This window comes from Scyliorhinus torazame, chromosome 17 (assembly GCF_047496885.1).
Source record: "Scyliorhinus torazame isolate Kashiwa2021f chromosome 17, sScyTor2.1, whole genome shotgun sequence".
Lineage (NCBI taxonomy): Eukaryota > Metazoa > Chordata > Chondrichthyes > Carcharhiniformes > Scyliorhinidae > Scyliorhinus > Scyliorhinus torazame.
The window spans coordinates 66,857,173-66,872,003 of NC_092723.1; the positions used below are offsets into that span (position 1 = coordinate 66,857,173).

The 14,831-nt window shown below is 49.6% G+C and overlaps 1 long non-coding RNA gene across 1 annotated transcript in view; it reads left to right on the forward strand.

The window, feature by feature from the left end:
- Positions 1 to 9,621, forward strand: part of LOC140393539 (uncharacterized) — an 82,826-nt gene extending 73,205 nt beyond the window's left edge. The window contains exon 4 of the long non-coding RNA XR_011935653.1: positions 8,341 to 9,621. This is a non-coding gene — a long non-coding RNA (uncharacterized lncRNA). The remainder of the gene's footprint in view (positions 1 to 8,340) is intronic.
- Positions 9,622 to 14,831: the final 5,210 nt, after the last annotated feature.

The following is a 14,831-nucleotide window of genomic DNA, read 5'->3' on the forward strand; positions in this document are numbered from 1 at the left end:
TGAATCCAGAGACGGGTGCAGAGATGAATCCAGAGACGGATGCGGAGGTGGATGCAGAGACTGATGCAAAGATGGATGGAGAGAAGGATAGAGAGAAGGCGAGATATAAGGATGGAGAGAAGGTTGAAGGAGATGGATGGTGAGAAGGATGGATAAAATAATGAAGAAAAGAATGGAGAGCAGGTAAAGAATAATAATAATCTTTATTGGCTCAAGTAGGCTTACATTACCACTGCAATGAATTTACTGTAAAAAGCCCCTAGTCGCCACATTCCTGCACCTGTTCGGGGAGGCTGGTACGGGAATTGAACCGTGCTGCTGGCCTGCCTTGGTCTGCTTTAAAAGCCAGTGATTTAGCCCAGTGTGCTAAACCAGCCCCTCGTGACAGAGGGAGTGATAGAGTGATTGTGAGACAGAGACATAGATAGAGGGAGAGAAAGAGAGTGGGAGAGTGAGGGGAATGCAGAAAGAGGGAGAGGAGAAAGGTATGGAGGGAGGAAGTAGGAGACAGATGGAGAGAGGAGATTGAGAGAGAAAGGGAACAGGAGGAGTGTGAAAAGAGTGAGGGAGTGAGAGAGGTAAAAAGAGATAAAGTGAGAGGGAGGGAGAGAGGGAGAAATTACGCATGGGGGAGTGAACGAGTTAGAGGGAGAGAGAAAGGGTGAGAATATGGTGAGTCATACAGTGGAGTGAAGGAACAGAGAGGGGAGAGTGAGACAGTCATTGGAGAGAATGAGAGAGAGAGGTCTGGCAGACAGTGGAGAGAAGTGCACGCAATATGCCTCATCAATGCCCTACACAATTGCAGTAAAACATTTCTATTCCTGTACTTAAATCCTCTCACTATGAAGGCCAAGAAGGAGTGAAAGAGAGAGGGGGTGGGGTGCGGAGAGTCAAGGAAAGGAAGTTGGAGAGAGGGAGTGGGATGGGAAGAGGGAGAGGGAGCTGTTTGAGTGGAGCTCCAACAACACTCAAGGAGCTCGATACCATCCAGGACAAAGGAACCCGCTTGATTGCTCCTCCCACATTCAAACCCTTCATCATCAAACAGTGGCAGTCATGTGTACCATCTCCAAGAAACACTGCAGGAACACACCAGGGTTCCTTCGACAGCACCTTCCAAACCCACAACCACTAGCATCTAGAGGGTCAAGAGCAGCTGCTCCCTGAGAACCTCACCACCTGGAGGTTCCCCTCCAAGTCACTCACCATCCTGACTTGGAAGCATATCACCGTTCCTTCACTGTCGCTGGATCAAAATCCTGGAACTCCCTCCTGAACAGCACCGTGGGTATACCTACACACTAGGACTGCAGCAGTTTAAGAAGGCAACTCCCCACCACCATCTGAAGGGTAACTAGGGATGGGTAATAAATGCTGGCCTAACCACATCCCGCAATTGAATTTTAAACAAAGGCATATCGGCAAGAGATGGGATAGAGGGAGAGATGGATGAGACATACAGTGGAGAGAGGAAGGCAGGGGGAGAGTTGGGGAGAGAGGGGGAGAGAGGAGAGAGAGTGTGAGTGAGTTTGAATGTGGGAGGGAGAGTGATTGAGAGTGAGGGAGAGGGAGAGAAAGCAAGCGCGAGGGACTGAGAGAGCGATAGGAGAGGGAAAGAGAGGGGGAGAGATTGTGAGAGATGGATGCAGAAATGAATGCAGAGACGGATGCCGAGAAGGATAACAAGAACGTTGAAGAGATGGATGCAGAGACGGATGGAGATAGGGTGGAGAGAAGGCTGGAGATAAGGATGGAGAGAAGGATGGAGAGAAGGAAGAAGAGAAGGATGGAGAGTAATATGCAGAGGCAAATGATGTGACAGATGGAGAGATGGATGAAGAGATGGATGGAGAGACGGATGCAGAGACGGATGGAGAGACCAAGGGAGAGCCCGAGGGAGAGATCGAGGGAGAGACCAAGGGAGAGACCGAGGGAATAACAGAGGGAGAGAAAGAGAGGGAGAGAGAGTGAGGGGGAGGCAGAAAGAGGGAGAGGAAAGAGAGGAAGGGAAGGAGGAAGTAGGAGACAGATAGTGGCAGCACGGTGGCGCAGTGGGTTAGCACTGCAGCCTCACAGCGCCGAGGTCCCAGGTTCGATCCCGGCTCTGGGTCATTGTCCATGTGGAGTTTGCACATTCTCTCCGTGTTTGCATAGATTTCGCCCTCACAACCCAAAAATATGCAAGCTCGGTGGATTGGCCATGCTAAATTGCCCCTTACTAAGAAAAAATTAATTGGGTACTATCAACTTTTTTTAAAAAGAGTCAGACGGAGAGAAGGAGATTGAGAGAGAAGGGGAAACAGAAGGATAGGGGGAGAGAGAGAGGGAGTGAGAGGGGTAAAAAGAGATAGAGGGAGAGGGAGGGAAGGAGGGAGAGAGAGGGTGTGACAGGGAGAGAGCGAGGGGGAAGGCACAAAGAGAAAGGGGAGAGAGGGAAGGAAGGAGAGAGGGGGAGAGAGAGAGAGTGAGAGAGAGATAGTAAGGGAGATGGGGAGAAAAGAGAGATGTCGAGAGAGAGCGAGAGTGAGATTGACAGTGAGAGCCAGAGAGAGTGATGGAGGGAGATTGAGGGATAGAGGGGGAGAGGGAGAGCAGGAGAGAGAGAGGGGGGGTTGATGATGCACTATCAATTAAGTAGTGAATAATCGAGGCTTTATTGAGCAAAGATGTGTGGCCTCCTATGGCTGCTACCAGAATGGGAGCAGCACCGGTGAGCACACACATTTATACGCCGCCTACTGGGCGGAGCCAGCAGGCAGGGATTTATCCATGAACCTCTAGTACAGGAGCCGTACCGTAATACATCTAATATACATCTAATACAATTAGTGGTGACTACCATAAGTGAATGAGTGAGAAAGAGAGATAGAGGGAGAAGGAGGGAGAGGGAGAGCAGCAGAGAGATTGTGAGTGAGGTTGAGAGAGACGGGGAGAGAGAGAGGGAGTGAGTGAGAAGGAGAGATGGAGGGAGAGAGGAAGCAAAAGATGGAAGGAGAGGGAAAATGAGGGGAAGTGAGCTCGAAAGTGAATGGGAGAGATAGGGGGAGAGAGATGGATGGAAGGAGAGGGACGGGGAGAGCTGGAAGGAGAGAGTGAGAGGGAAAGAGGGAGACAAAGAAGGAAAGATAGAGGGGGAGGCAGAAAGAGTGAGAGGAGAAAGAGAGAGGGAGGGGGAGAGAAGGAGAGAGCGAGGGGGATACGAGAGGGAGAAAGAAAGATAAAGAGAGGAGGAGAGTGGAGGAGAGAGGTTGAGACTGAGCGGATGAGTGAGAGGGTGAGTGAGAGGGATAGAGTGAGAGAGGGAGAGAGAGAAAGTGGAGAGGAGAGTGAGGGGAAAGTGAAAGGGAGAGTGAGAGTGACAGAATGAGACAGGGAGAGAGAGAGAGAGGAGAGGGAGACAGAGAGAGAGGGAGGGAGAGATGGATGGAAAGAAGGAGTGACAGAGGAAGTTGCAGAGGGAGAGATAGAGGGCAGAAGATAGGGAGAGACAGGGAGAGAGTGAGGGGGAGACAGAAAGAGGGAAAGGAGAGCGAGGGAGGTAGAAAAGTAAGAGACAGATGGATAGAGGGAAAGTGTGAGTGAGATTGAGAGGGGGTGAGAGGGAGAAAGAGGAGATCGAGGGGAGAGGGAGGGAGGGAGTAAGGGGAGGGAAAGTGGGAGAGACAGCGAGGGGGAGAGAGGAGGAGAGAAGAGAGTGGGAGTGAGCTTAAGAGTAAGAGAGGGAGATATTTGGGCAGCACGGTAGCATGGTGGTCAGCTCAATTTGCTTCACAGCTCCAGGGTCCCAGGTTCGATTCCTGGCTTGGGTCACTGTCTGTGTGGAGTCTGCATGTTCTCCCCGTGTGTGCGTGGGTTTCCTTCGGGTGCTCCGGTTTCCTCCCACAGTCCAAAGATGTGCAGGTTTGGTGGATTGGCCATGCTAAATTGCCCTTAGTGTCCAAAATTGCCCTTAGTGCTGGGTGGGGTTACTGGGTTATGGGGATGGGGTGGAGGTGTGGGCTTGGGTAGGGTGCTCTTTCAAAGAGCCGGTGTGGACTCGATGGGCTGAATGGCCTCCTTCTGCACTGTAAATTCTATGATTCTATGATATCGTGTTTGGCCTTAATAATAATAATAATAATCGTTATTATCATCACAAGTGGGCTTACATTAACACTGCAATGAAGTTATTATGAAAAGCCCCTAGTCGCCACACACCGCGCCTGTTCGGGCATAGTAAGGGTGAATTCAAAACGTCCAATTTACCTAACAGCACTTCTTTCGGGACTTGCGGGAGGATCCTGGTGCTGTGAAGTAACAGTGCTAACCACTGTGTTGCCGTGCCACCCACGGTCTTCTATACCTTGCAAAGGAATTCACCAAACACCTTGGCTTGTCCAAACCAGGATCTTTATTGAGTCTCGTGTGGTAAGATAGCAATCTGTTACAGAGCACGTTATCATGGAGCCCCCTTATTACTCCTTTGGAACTACATCTAGCATCGACTATTCACTTGTTTATCTTCCTACCATCTGCGATCTTCTGTCAATGGGCGTATGTGTCGCCACTTATATGAGAATCCCTGGTCACATGACCCCAGTCTTGAGACCGCATGGTGTGGCTGCACTGCCACCTGCTGGTTTGAGTTTGCACACCATCCATCATATTGCTGACAGGCATATCAGCACATCCCCCTTCTCGTAAAACATTAAGTTATGCTTACAAGCAACATTGATCTTTAATTTTATACAAACATGATATTTGTCAAACAATGTGAATAAGTTTAACTAGAATGTCCATAATCATGATATGCCTGGCCAATGTCCATCTCTTTTACACAGATCATTGTGCCTTCCTCATGGGTTCACCTCTATGATCATTTGAGCTGTTGCCAGCCTCTTCGATGACTGGTTTATATGCCGGCCTCTTGTTTCTCTTCCTCTTTGCTCTGTGCCTTTGGAAGGCCTGTGTCCATAACTGCCATACTTGTGTCACCAGTCTCTTTCTTTTTCGCTCCCTTGTGTGATGCTGTTTGCAACTTGCTGCTGTTTCCGTTGCTGATTTGTTGGTGGGATGAGCTAGCTCTCCTAGTCTTCGCCTCTTTCTCCTCTTTATTTTGAGAACACGATGATGTATTCTTTTGTGTCTCTTGCTTTTATGGCGTAGCAGCCTGTGGCATGGTGCTGGTTGTTACCGTGTGCTGAGAGGTCCGCAGGGTTTCAGGCGTCGCATCATCTTTGGGTGGTATGACCACCCCCACTTCTGCGGCCTCACCGACATGTTGGAGCGCCAAGGTGTTTGGTGCCTGAGTTAAGGTTGGAACTGGGGCTACAGACGCCGCCCCTTCTTGGCTCACTGGAGCATTACTCCCTTGCTCTTTGTCACTCGAGAAGGCAATGCTCTCTGGTTGAGCTGATCCAGGCATGGGGTCACCTTGGTCAAACCCACAAATGTGTGAGTGTCTGTGGAGCTGCATAATGAAATTGTCATCAGCTTTTCCTCGGGGTCAGTCTCAGAGTTGCCTACAACCGCAACATCCAAGTCAATAGCCGAAACAGCAACCAGGAGCATGATCAGGCGGTGCTTCCTGAAGATGCGGTTCAGATGCCTGGACCATTCTGGACTGGTCCTCCAGGTTGATGCTGAGAGTGTCGCCCGCATTGTGGCAGCCTGCTGCAGAGGGGCGATGTGTTGGAGGAGGAGGATGAATGCCAGACCTTGTCTGACGAGGATGATTCGGGGAAGGGTGCGGGTGGGCAGGACATGGAGCCCAGGCAGGCATGGGTAGCTGCATGACGTATGCGCCAGGGCCAACGCGCACGGGGCACTCTGATTGCCTCCAGGTTCATCAACTGGGGGTGGGGGGGCGAAGGGGTAGAACTGGCCAGGGGCACAGACACAGCATCCAAACGCCTCACTCCCTCATTTCCCACCCCCCACCGGGGCGCTCCAGTCACCCCTCATCCTCAACTCCCTCTGTGATACATACCTGTCGCACTACAGGTGCGGGCCCTGGGTTGACAGTAACACCGGGTCTGGCCCATGGGATGGAGGATGATGACAACCTGCTTTGCGATGAGCTCTGGTGCTCCACATCATTTGACAATGTCTGACGCCTGCTCACGGTAGCACTTTCCACCATCCACCTGGGTGATCCCTGCATGCGAGCTGGCCATTCCATCACACGGTCCCATCGAAACCCTGGGGAGGTGGTGGTGGGGGCGATCAGGGGGCAGGGGGGCTAACCCAGGCCACCTACAGGGTCTGCCCATCCCCCCCGCCAACGTCCACCCATTCCCCCCACCCCACTCCAGGCCAGCACAGACCAGCCCACTCTTCACACCCATCAGGCAGAGCACCGAGGCAGGTTGAAAGAGTGGCAACAGGTATTTAACGTGAACGGATATTTACAGATTTGAGTCGTAGCCCCTAGAACTAAACTGTGCCCTGCACCTGTGCCAATGTAACTAGCATCCAGCTTTCTGGCCTTATGGGCCCTAGGTGGATCCCTAGACAGTAAAGCAGGAGTGGAGGTGGCCTGCTGTGATTCCTGCCCTGCAACCTGGGTCCTCATTGGTGGGTGAGTACTGGGGCGACTGGGCCTGGTTGTGCCAGGCTGCTGCTTGAGTGTCCTGAGTGGCGTGGTGCCATCCCATTCTGCCCGCTGCCCACAGATGCATTAGGGTCAGGAGAGGGGAAGTCCGAGGTGCTGTGGTGTTCCGGCACCTCCCCTGTGGGAGTTCCCGGCACGGGCCCCATCACCTCCTCCCTCGGGGTGCCCGATGGTCCCCAGGCTACTCCATGGGAGGGGGGTGTGAGAGGAGCTATCCCCTAAGGCTCCCCTGGCACCTGGCACTGCCAGTCCTGGAGGCCCTCACTGGTTTTGACCAGGGTCCGCTCGCTCGCGGCCATGGAGCACAGGGAGTGGACCATCTCCGCCTGGGATTGCGCTACATCACGCTGCGACTGTGCCACCACCTTCTGGGTTTGTGTCACATCAGCCAGTGCCTGTGCCATCTCCCTCTGGGACTGGGCCACCTCCCTCTGCATCTGCACCACATCAGCCTACGCCTGGGCTATACCGCCGATGTTCCCAGCCATGGCCTGCTGTGACTGGGCCACGCTCAGAAGCGCCGCTGCGATTTCCAGGTGGCTCTGGCACATGGACCTGAAATAATTCAACTCTGTTATCCTCAGGCTTGGAATGTGAAAGATACAATCGGATTTAATCTACTGTAAGACTGGTTAACCCTGCAACAAGTCTATCTTCACACAACTAATATATGAGTAATCCGGTATTCCATCCTCTATCCCTCTGCTTAGATAGAATATCACTGCTTGCCATTGGCTCCTGAGCAATGCTTGTTCTGGCTCCCACGGCAGACAGATCAAAGGAATTTGTATTAACCGAGTGACAGCTACAGATCTAAAGAATACTGAACCATCAGGATCCAGTTCTGAATCTTCCCAGTTTCTGGCTGATTTGTTATGTTGTAGATGTAACATAAGTGGCTTCCTTGTGGTGCACTTGACAAATGAAGGTTCAGACGTGGAGATAACTTCAACACGTTTATTAAACTATTTACACTTCTATTAATCGGGTTCGACACTACTGCTAATCCTACTATAGCTACCCAGACTGACTAACCAGCTGTTGCAATCCACTTGGTGGGTGTAATATTGAATCAACCCTGTGTCTGTACTCACTGACTGTCTCCACTGGAAAGAGGCAGATCATGTGTGTGGTGTCCTTTATATATGGGTTGGTTTTAATGCCCCCCTGTGGTCGTGTCACCTCCTTGTGTATCATGAATGTCCATTGGTCGTATCCTATCTAACTGATCTATTGGTTGAGTGTGTGTGTGTGATGTTTCTGGTGCTCCCTCTAGTGTCTAGCTAGCCTACATGCATTTACATTGATGCACATCACCACACTGGCAGATTAGGATATTCCAGCAATGTGCCTTTTGTGGGGTGTTCCCATTTTTTCCAGTGTGCCCAGGATCAGTATTCCCGAAAGTCAGTTCTGTTTGTCAGCCAATCCATCGGAAGCTGCTCCCTTGTCAAGTCTTCGATTTTCAAGTGGCACAGTATAGCACGGCACCCACTTGGTTGTTCTTTAAGCCTTGGAGGGAGTGTTGGGAATGTTTGTTTTCCTTGTTTCTGTGTTGCTTTGTGCGGCAATAAACTGACTTTGGTACTGGGTTTAAAGATTAATCCTGGACCGGGGGTGGGGCAGGGTGCGAGATACGTGCAGAGAGGGAACACACGTGAGGGATACATTCTCCAAGGTTGGAGAGATGTCAAGTCTTGAGAGATTGTCACCTGACAAATTGTGCCATTACTCACGATAATTAGGTCCTATATTCCTGTGAATCATCTCATCAACATTTCGAGGACTTTCCCAGAGAGCCAGAGCGGGATTTGTGCCAGAGGATGTTGCTGATGGTTACCGTACAGCTTGCCTTTTTGGTAAGAATGCAATCAAAGTATTGACGAGAAAAGAGACATACCATTGAAGCATTTCATTCTTTGTCCCAGCAATACACAAGTTCTATGTTGCCAAACACACTAATTATGCCACTTGACAATACTAACTGAAGTAATTTTACAAGTGTCAATATAGGCTGCACTTTTGGATGGTGGAGACGACATTCCAGATGAAGAATAAGCAGAAAATGACTGTCTTCTCATCTCACAGCCTTATCCGTGGGTGTGGAATTCGTGGAGATAAATGTTTCCGATCTCCATGAGGCTCAAGAGGTCTCAGCCACCTCCCTGATAGACGATCCAATGTTTACCTATTGCTCCTGTTATTGGGACCTGAGCAGTGCTCCCACCGGTTAGGGTGCGGGCGACCAATTGCAATGGATTACAGTGTGCTGTTCCTCTGTCTCCACAAATCCACTACTACCTTTAACTGGATAGTGAAGACAGAGACGACCTTGCCTGTTAGTTGACCGTCTCCAGTAAAATTCAGCCAGTGGTCAGCCTTTTGCACCAAGCGGGGACAGTCTGGAAATTGTACATCAGAATCCTGATGCATAGTTTTTTTTTTTAAATTAGAATACCCAATTCACTTTTTCCAATTAAGGGGCAATTTAGTTTGGCCAATCCACCTACCCTGCACATCTTTTGGGTTGTGGGAGGGAAACCCACACAACCATGGGGAGAATGTGCAAACTCCACACGGACAGTGACCCAGAGCCGGATCGAACCTGGGACCTCGGCGCCATGAGGCAGCAGGGCTAACTCACTGTGCCATCGTGCTGCCCTAATCCTGATGCACAGTCGTTGGGTCAAGCAGTTCCCTTGTCATGAAGAGTGCCAGTGTGATCTCCTGGACTCGTTTTGATCGCCTAAATGGGGTCGGAGAGGAATTTCCCAGATTTTGTTCCCCAAATTGGCCCGGGTTTTTGATCTGGTTTTTCGCCTCTCCCAGGAGATCACATAGTCTGGGGTGGTGGGATGGGATGGGAAGTGTCATTATTGTGATGCACTAGCGTATTCACAATTGTGTGGGACAGACTGAATTCCCAATGGGGTCTACTCCGTCACTTTTCATTGATTATAAAATCACATTCTTTAATTGGCTGAAATGCTTGAATTTTAACATCTGGAAATAAATCTGGAAAGTAATTGAACTAAACTTACTGTGTGGTTTCTGATTTGTGCACGGGCGATAGCAAGGAACAGAAAGGTGTAGAGATGAATTCTCCATTTGGGGGGGAACGAGGGTTATCTCTCGTTTTGGCCACTGACAGAATGACATCTCTGATGTGCCATCAATGAACACAAAACGAGTAGTGAACGTAACCTCGTTTACAGACTTTACATATTGTCCTTTCAGCAGCATTATCGCCTCCGTACATGAGGGGGCGTCCCTGATGAGAAGGAAAACTTGCGGGCTCACCCGTGCGTTGAGGACCTGCTTCTTTTGGAGGTCGGTGAAGTCTTCGGTGGAGGATCCGAGGTACGCTTCGAAGCAGCTTAGCCAGTGCTCGAATGTTGCAGTGGTGTCGGCTGCCTGTGGGTCCAGCTCCAGGCGATCAGGTTTAGAAGTTTAGTTTATTAAATTGATGTGCCATCAATGAACACAAAACAAGTAGTGAACGTAACTGAGGCTTTAATAAACTAAACAGAAAGCCTCATGGCTTGATCCCAAACTGGGTCAGAGGCGGAGTCCAGCCACATTTATACCGGGCCCGAGGGGAGGCGGAGCCATCGGGCAGTGTTTTACCACATAACATGTAATACAGTAGCCATTTACCACAATACACATATTATATACTACAGTGGTTTACCACAATCTCTGAACCCACCAGGCAATGTGTCGAATTACCCCAAATCTGCACAAACAGGCGTGTAAAAACAGTATTGGAAGATAAACTACATCGGTCCCATCAAGCTCTTCCCCCTAACCTTGCATGGTGCTGTCCCACCTTCTAGAAATGCCACCTTTGTAAAACAAAGAAACGTGACTGATTCACAGCAAAAATTACCTCTGTGCAATTGGTGTCGGAGACCAGCGTTGCTCCCAACACTTCCCAATAAGCAAACATTCCCTGGCGATTAGCACAGTTGCTTCACAGCTCCAGGGTGCCAGGTTCAATTCCCGGCTTGGGTCACTGTCTGTGTGGAGTTTGCACTTTCTCCCCGTGTCTGCGTGGGTTTCCTCCGGGTGCTCCGGTTTCCTCCCACAGTCCAAAGATGTGCAGGTTAGGTGGATCGGCCATGCTAAATTGCCCTTAGTGACCAAAAAGGTTAGGTGGAGTTACTGGATTACAGGGATAGGGTGGGGTATGGGCTTAGGTAGGGTGCTCTTTCCAAGAGCTGGTGCGAAGGGCCGAATGGCCTCCTTCTGCACTGTAAATTCTATGATTCTATAACTGCCAATGTCCCCTCATGAACTTCTCACATTTTCCTTGAAAGGGCAATGTTAACCTTACACATAAGAGGGTATGTTGCATATGTTTGTTCCAGAGGCCGGTGCCTTTGTGACAAGTTACAGAATCACACAGCAGAGTAGGTCTCCCAGTCTCATGGCTGAGCCAACAAGACGAATGAGCCACCAAAACCAGTCCCATTTCTCCATTCCCTATCTCCACCATCGACAAATCACTCCCTCCAATCAGACAGTCAATTTTCCACTTGAGTCTACAATGGGGATGGAATTATAAGTGGATGGAATTCTTATCCCCAAAGTTTCAGTGCCTACATCCGCAAAAGTTATACGACAGCCAAAAATTAATTTGGTTTCTACAGTCACAAGAGAGTCAGTGAGATTTTCAAAGTCCCAGTGCTGGGTTATTCTCCCAGAGAGTCAGTACATAACATGGCAGTCCACTCCGACTCTCTCCATGCCCAGGATAATGATTCTATCGGCTTTCCCCTTACTCGCTCTTGTTCATTCAATCTGCCTGACTGTTGCCCACTCTTTAATCTGTCTCAATTATTTTTCGACCTTCCCTATCTGTACATAAAATTGGTATGTCAAATTGGGCAGGCTGACAAATGGCCTCCAGAACCTGGGACCAGAATTCCTACCCCTATTTCCAGTGACGACCATTTTACTATCAGTCTGGAGCCCACAGGCAGCACCAGGGTTGTTGAGTGTACCATTAAGAGGACTGAAGCAATCACTTTGCAATTTTCAGGCAATTGTACAACTTCAAAAGGCTGTAGAAACCACCACACCATCTCAGTGCAGATGGGAAAAGGGTTAATATTTCAGGTTAATGACGACACATCAAATTATCCCAAGGTGCTTTGCCAGGGGCATTACAAAAGAAAATATGACATCAAGGCACATAAGAAGATATTCGATGAGGTGACCAAGAGCTCAGTCAAAGAGGTAGGTTTTAAGTAATGTCTTAAAGCAGGAAATGAGGTAAAAAGGCAGAGAGGCTTCAGAGGACATTCCAGTGTTTAGGACCATCAGCTTAAGGCATGACCACTGATGGTGGCATGAATAAAACTGGGAATACTCCAGATGAGAATTAAAGGAGCACAGATATACTGGATGATTGTGGGGTTAGAAAAAGGCCATGGAGGAATTTGAAAAACAAAATGAATTTTAGATTTGAAGCATTGCTTCATCTATAGAATCCCTTTGAGTGCAGAAGGAGGCCATTCGGCCCATCGAGTCTGCACTGACCCTCTGAAAGAGCGCCCCATCTAGGCCCACTCTATCCCCGTAACCCACCTAACATGCACATCCTGGAGACTAAGGGGCAAATTAACCTGGCCAATTCACCTAACGTGTACATTTTGGACTGTGGGAGGAAACCGGAACACCAGGAGGAAACACAGGCCGACACTGGAGATCGTGCAGACTCCACACAGACAATCACCTAAGGCCGAAATTGAACTTGGGTCCCTGGCACTGTGATGCAACAGTGCTAACCACTATGCCAGTGTGTGCCGCCTTGAGGCCAATGTAGTTCAATGAGCACAGGGATGGTGGGGTGGACGACTTGGCATGAGTTAGGAGGACAATGCCGTGGCAAGTAACTCACTTCTTGATCCCCAAAAGTACAAGTCAGGAGTTGTGATGAATATTGGAATCTCAAATATGTTGTATTATATGCATTTGGTGCAGTAAGGGTTAAAAACCTGGGTTAGTGTGTGCGACTGCTGCAGCCATGTTTTTAAAAATCCTGGTTTGCAAGACAACTAGGCTTTGGGGCTACAAGTAAAGGTTGGTTGGGTGATTGGAGGGTTGCATATAGAAAGAGACGGTTCCCTGGGCAGCAGATAATTAAAGACATTTCAGTTTAATTTTAGTAAGATGATATAGTTAATGGAAAAAGCCAGGGGCTGAAGCAGTCAGGTGTTCAGGTTGCAGATTAAAGAAGTTTAGTTTAAAATTGGGATGTGAACAGACAAGAAGCCGTGCTCTCAATACTCTTAATCCCTTAGGTCTGTCTTTATACAGACTAGCGGTTTCTGGAGAAACACTCAGTTAAGGATTTGACTATGCAGCTGATCTCACCACAGTGAATTGAAGAGTTGCCTCTGATCAGGATAGGAGCAATTTCAAAGCCAGGCAGTTTATTTTATTAAAAATATATTTTTACTCAAATGTTCCACATTTTAACAGTTTTACAACAGAAAATGCCAACCTCAAAGTCACCCTGCCCCCTCAACTACCCCTCTCCCCCACACACCTCAACAGCAGCCAGATCCCCCAAATGTAAGACAAAGAAACCCATCTCTGGTGGAACCCTTCATCTGCCCCTCTAAGAGCCAATTTGACCGTCTCCAATATAGGAACTCCATTAGATCCTCCAGTCACGCCAAGGCACTGGGGGAGAAGCTGCCCTCCACCCCAACAGGACCTGTCTGTGTGCAATCAACAAGGCAAAGACTAAAACATCTACCCCCGCCCCCGTCTGCAACTCCGGCAGGTCTGACACCCCAAATATGGCCTCCAGGAGCCCCGGCTCCAAATCTATGTGTGGAACCTCTGACACTTTAATTGAATCAACCCCAGCCTCACACACAAGGTTGAGGCATGGACCCTTCGCAGCACTTTGCACCATAATCTTTCCTCCAACTCCCTCCCCAACTCTTCCTCCCACATGGCCTTAATCCCTTTCATAGACTCCTTGGCCTCCACCATGATCCTACCGTAAATCATCAAAATGACCCCATTCTCCAGCTCCCCCACCGACAGCACCTCCTCTAACAATGAGGAGGACAATGCCGCCACAAAATTCAGGATGACCTTTCTTGCGAAAGGTATATGCATTTGCATATACCTGAAGGCCTCCTCACGCTGGAGCCCATACTTCACCCCCAGCTCCTCCAAGCTTGTAAACCACCCCTCCAAAAACAGATCCTTCATCTCTTTCACCCCTTTCTCCTCCCATCCCGAGCCACGCATACATCCTCCCCGTCTCAAACCCGCGATTCCCTCTTATTGACATCACCCTCGAACCTGCCCTCAACTTGAAGTGCTGTCGGAATTGCCCCCAAATCTTCAGCATGGCTTCCACCACAGGACTAACTGCCTACTTCCTCAGGGTGAACGGTAGCAGTACCATTACCAGCGCCTGCAACCCCGACCCTTTACAAGAACCTGCCTCCATCTGCACCCACAAAAGCCTCCGTCTCTCTATTCCAGCCCACACCTTCTCCAATATCGCTGCCCAGTAACAGTGTAACAAGGTGGGAAGGGCCAAAACCCTGACGGCCGCCCCTTTTGGAGCACTGCCTTTCTTATCCTGGCTACCCTCCCTACCCACACAAATGATGAGGCCAGCCTGTCCACCGCTCGGAAGAATGACTTTGACAAAACAACTGGCAGACACTGGAACAGAAAGTTAATTTATACTGGTAAAATGTTAATCTTTACTGCCTGCACCCAGCCTGCTAGCGACAAGGGGCGGCTATCCAATCTACCAAGTCTTCTTTCACCCTCCCCACCAGGCTCATGCGAAGCTGTGTCCAGTCCAGCGCCAACTGCACCTCAAATACCTAAAATGAGTTGTCGCTACCCAGAATGGCAACCCTCCCACGCCCGCCCCTGCACCTGGAGAAGACACCACAAAATACCCGCTCTTCTCTAAATTTAACTTATATCCCCAAAATGTCTCAAATTTCCTTAGTAACTCCATTATGTCCCTCACCGACAAGCTTGGGTCCGAGATGTACAGCAGCAGATTGTCCGCTCATAGAGACACCCTATGCTCCACCCACCCTCACTGTCCCCTTCCATAAAGCCGAGGCCCTCAGTGCAATGGCCAAGGGCTCAATCGCCAGCGCGAACAGAAGGGGAACATGGGGCATCCCTGCCTTGTTCCCCAAAATAGTGGAAAGTACCCTAAGTTGGTACCATTCATCCA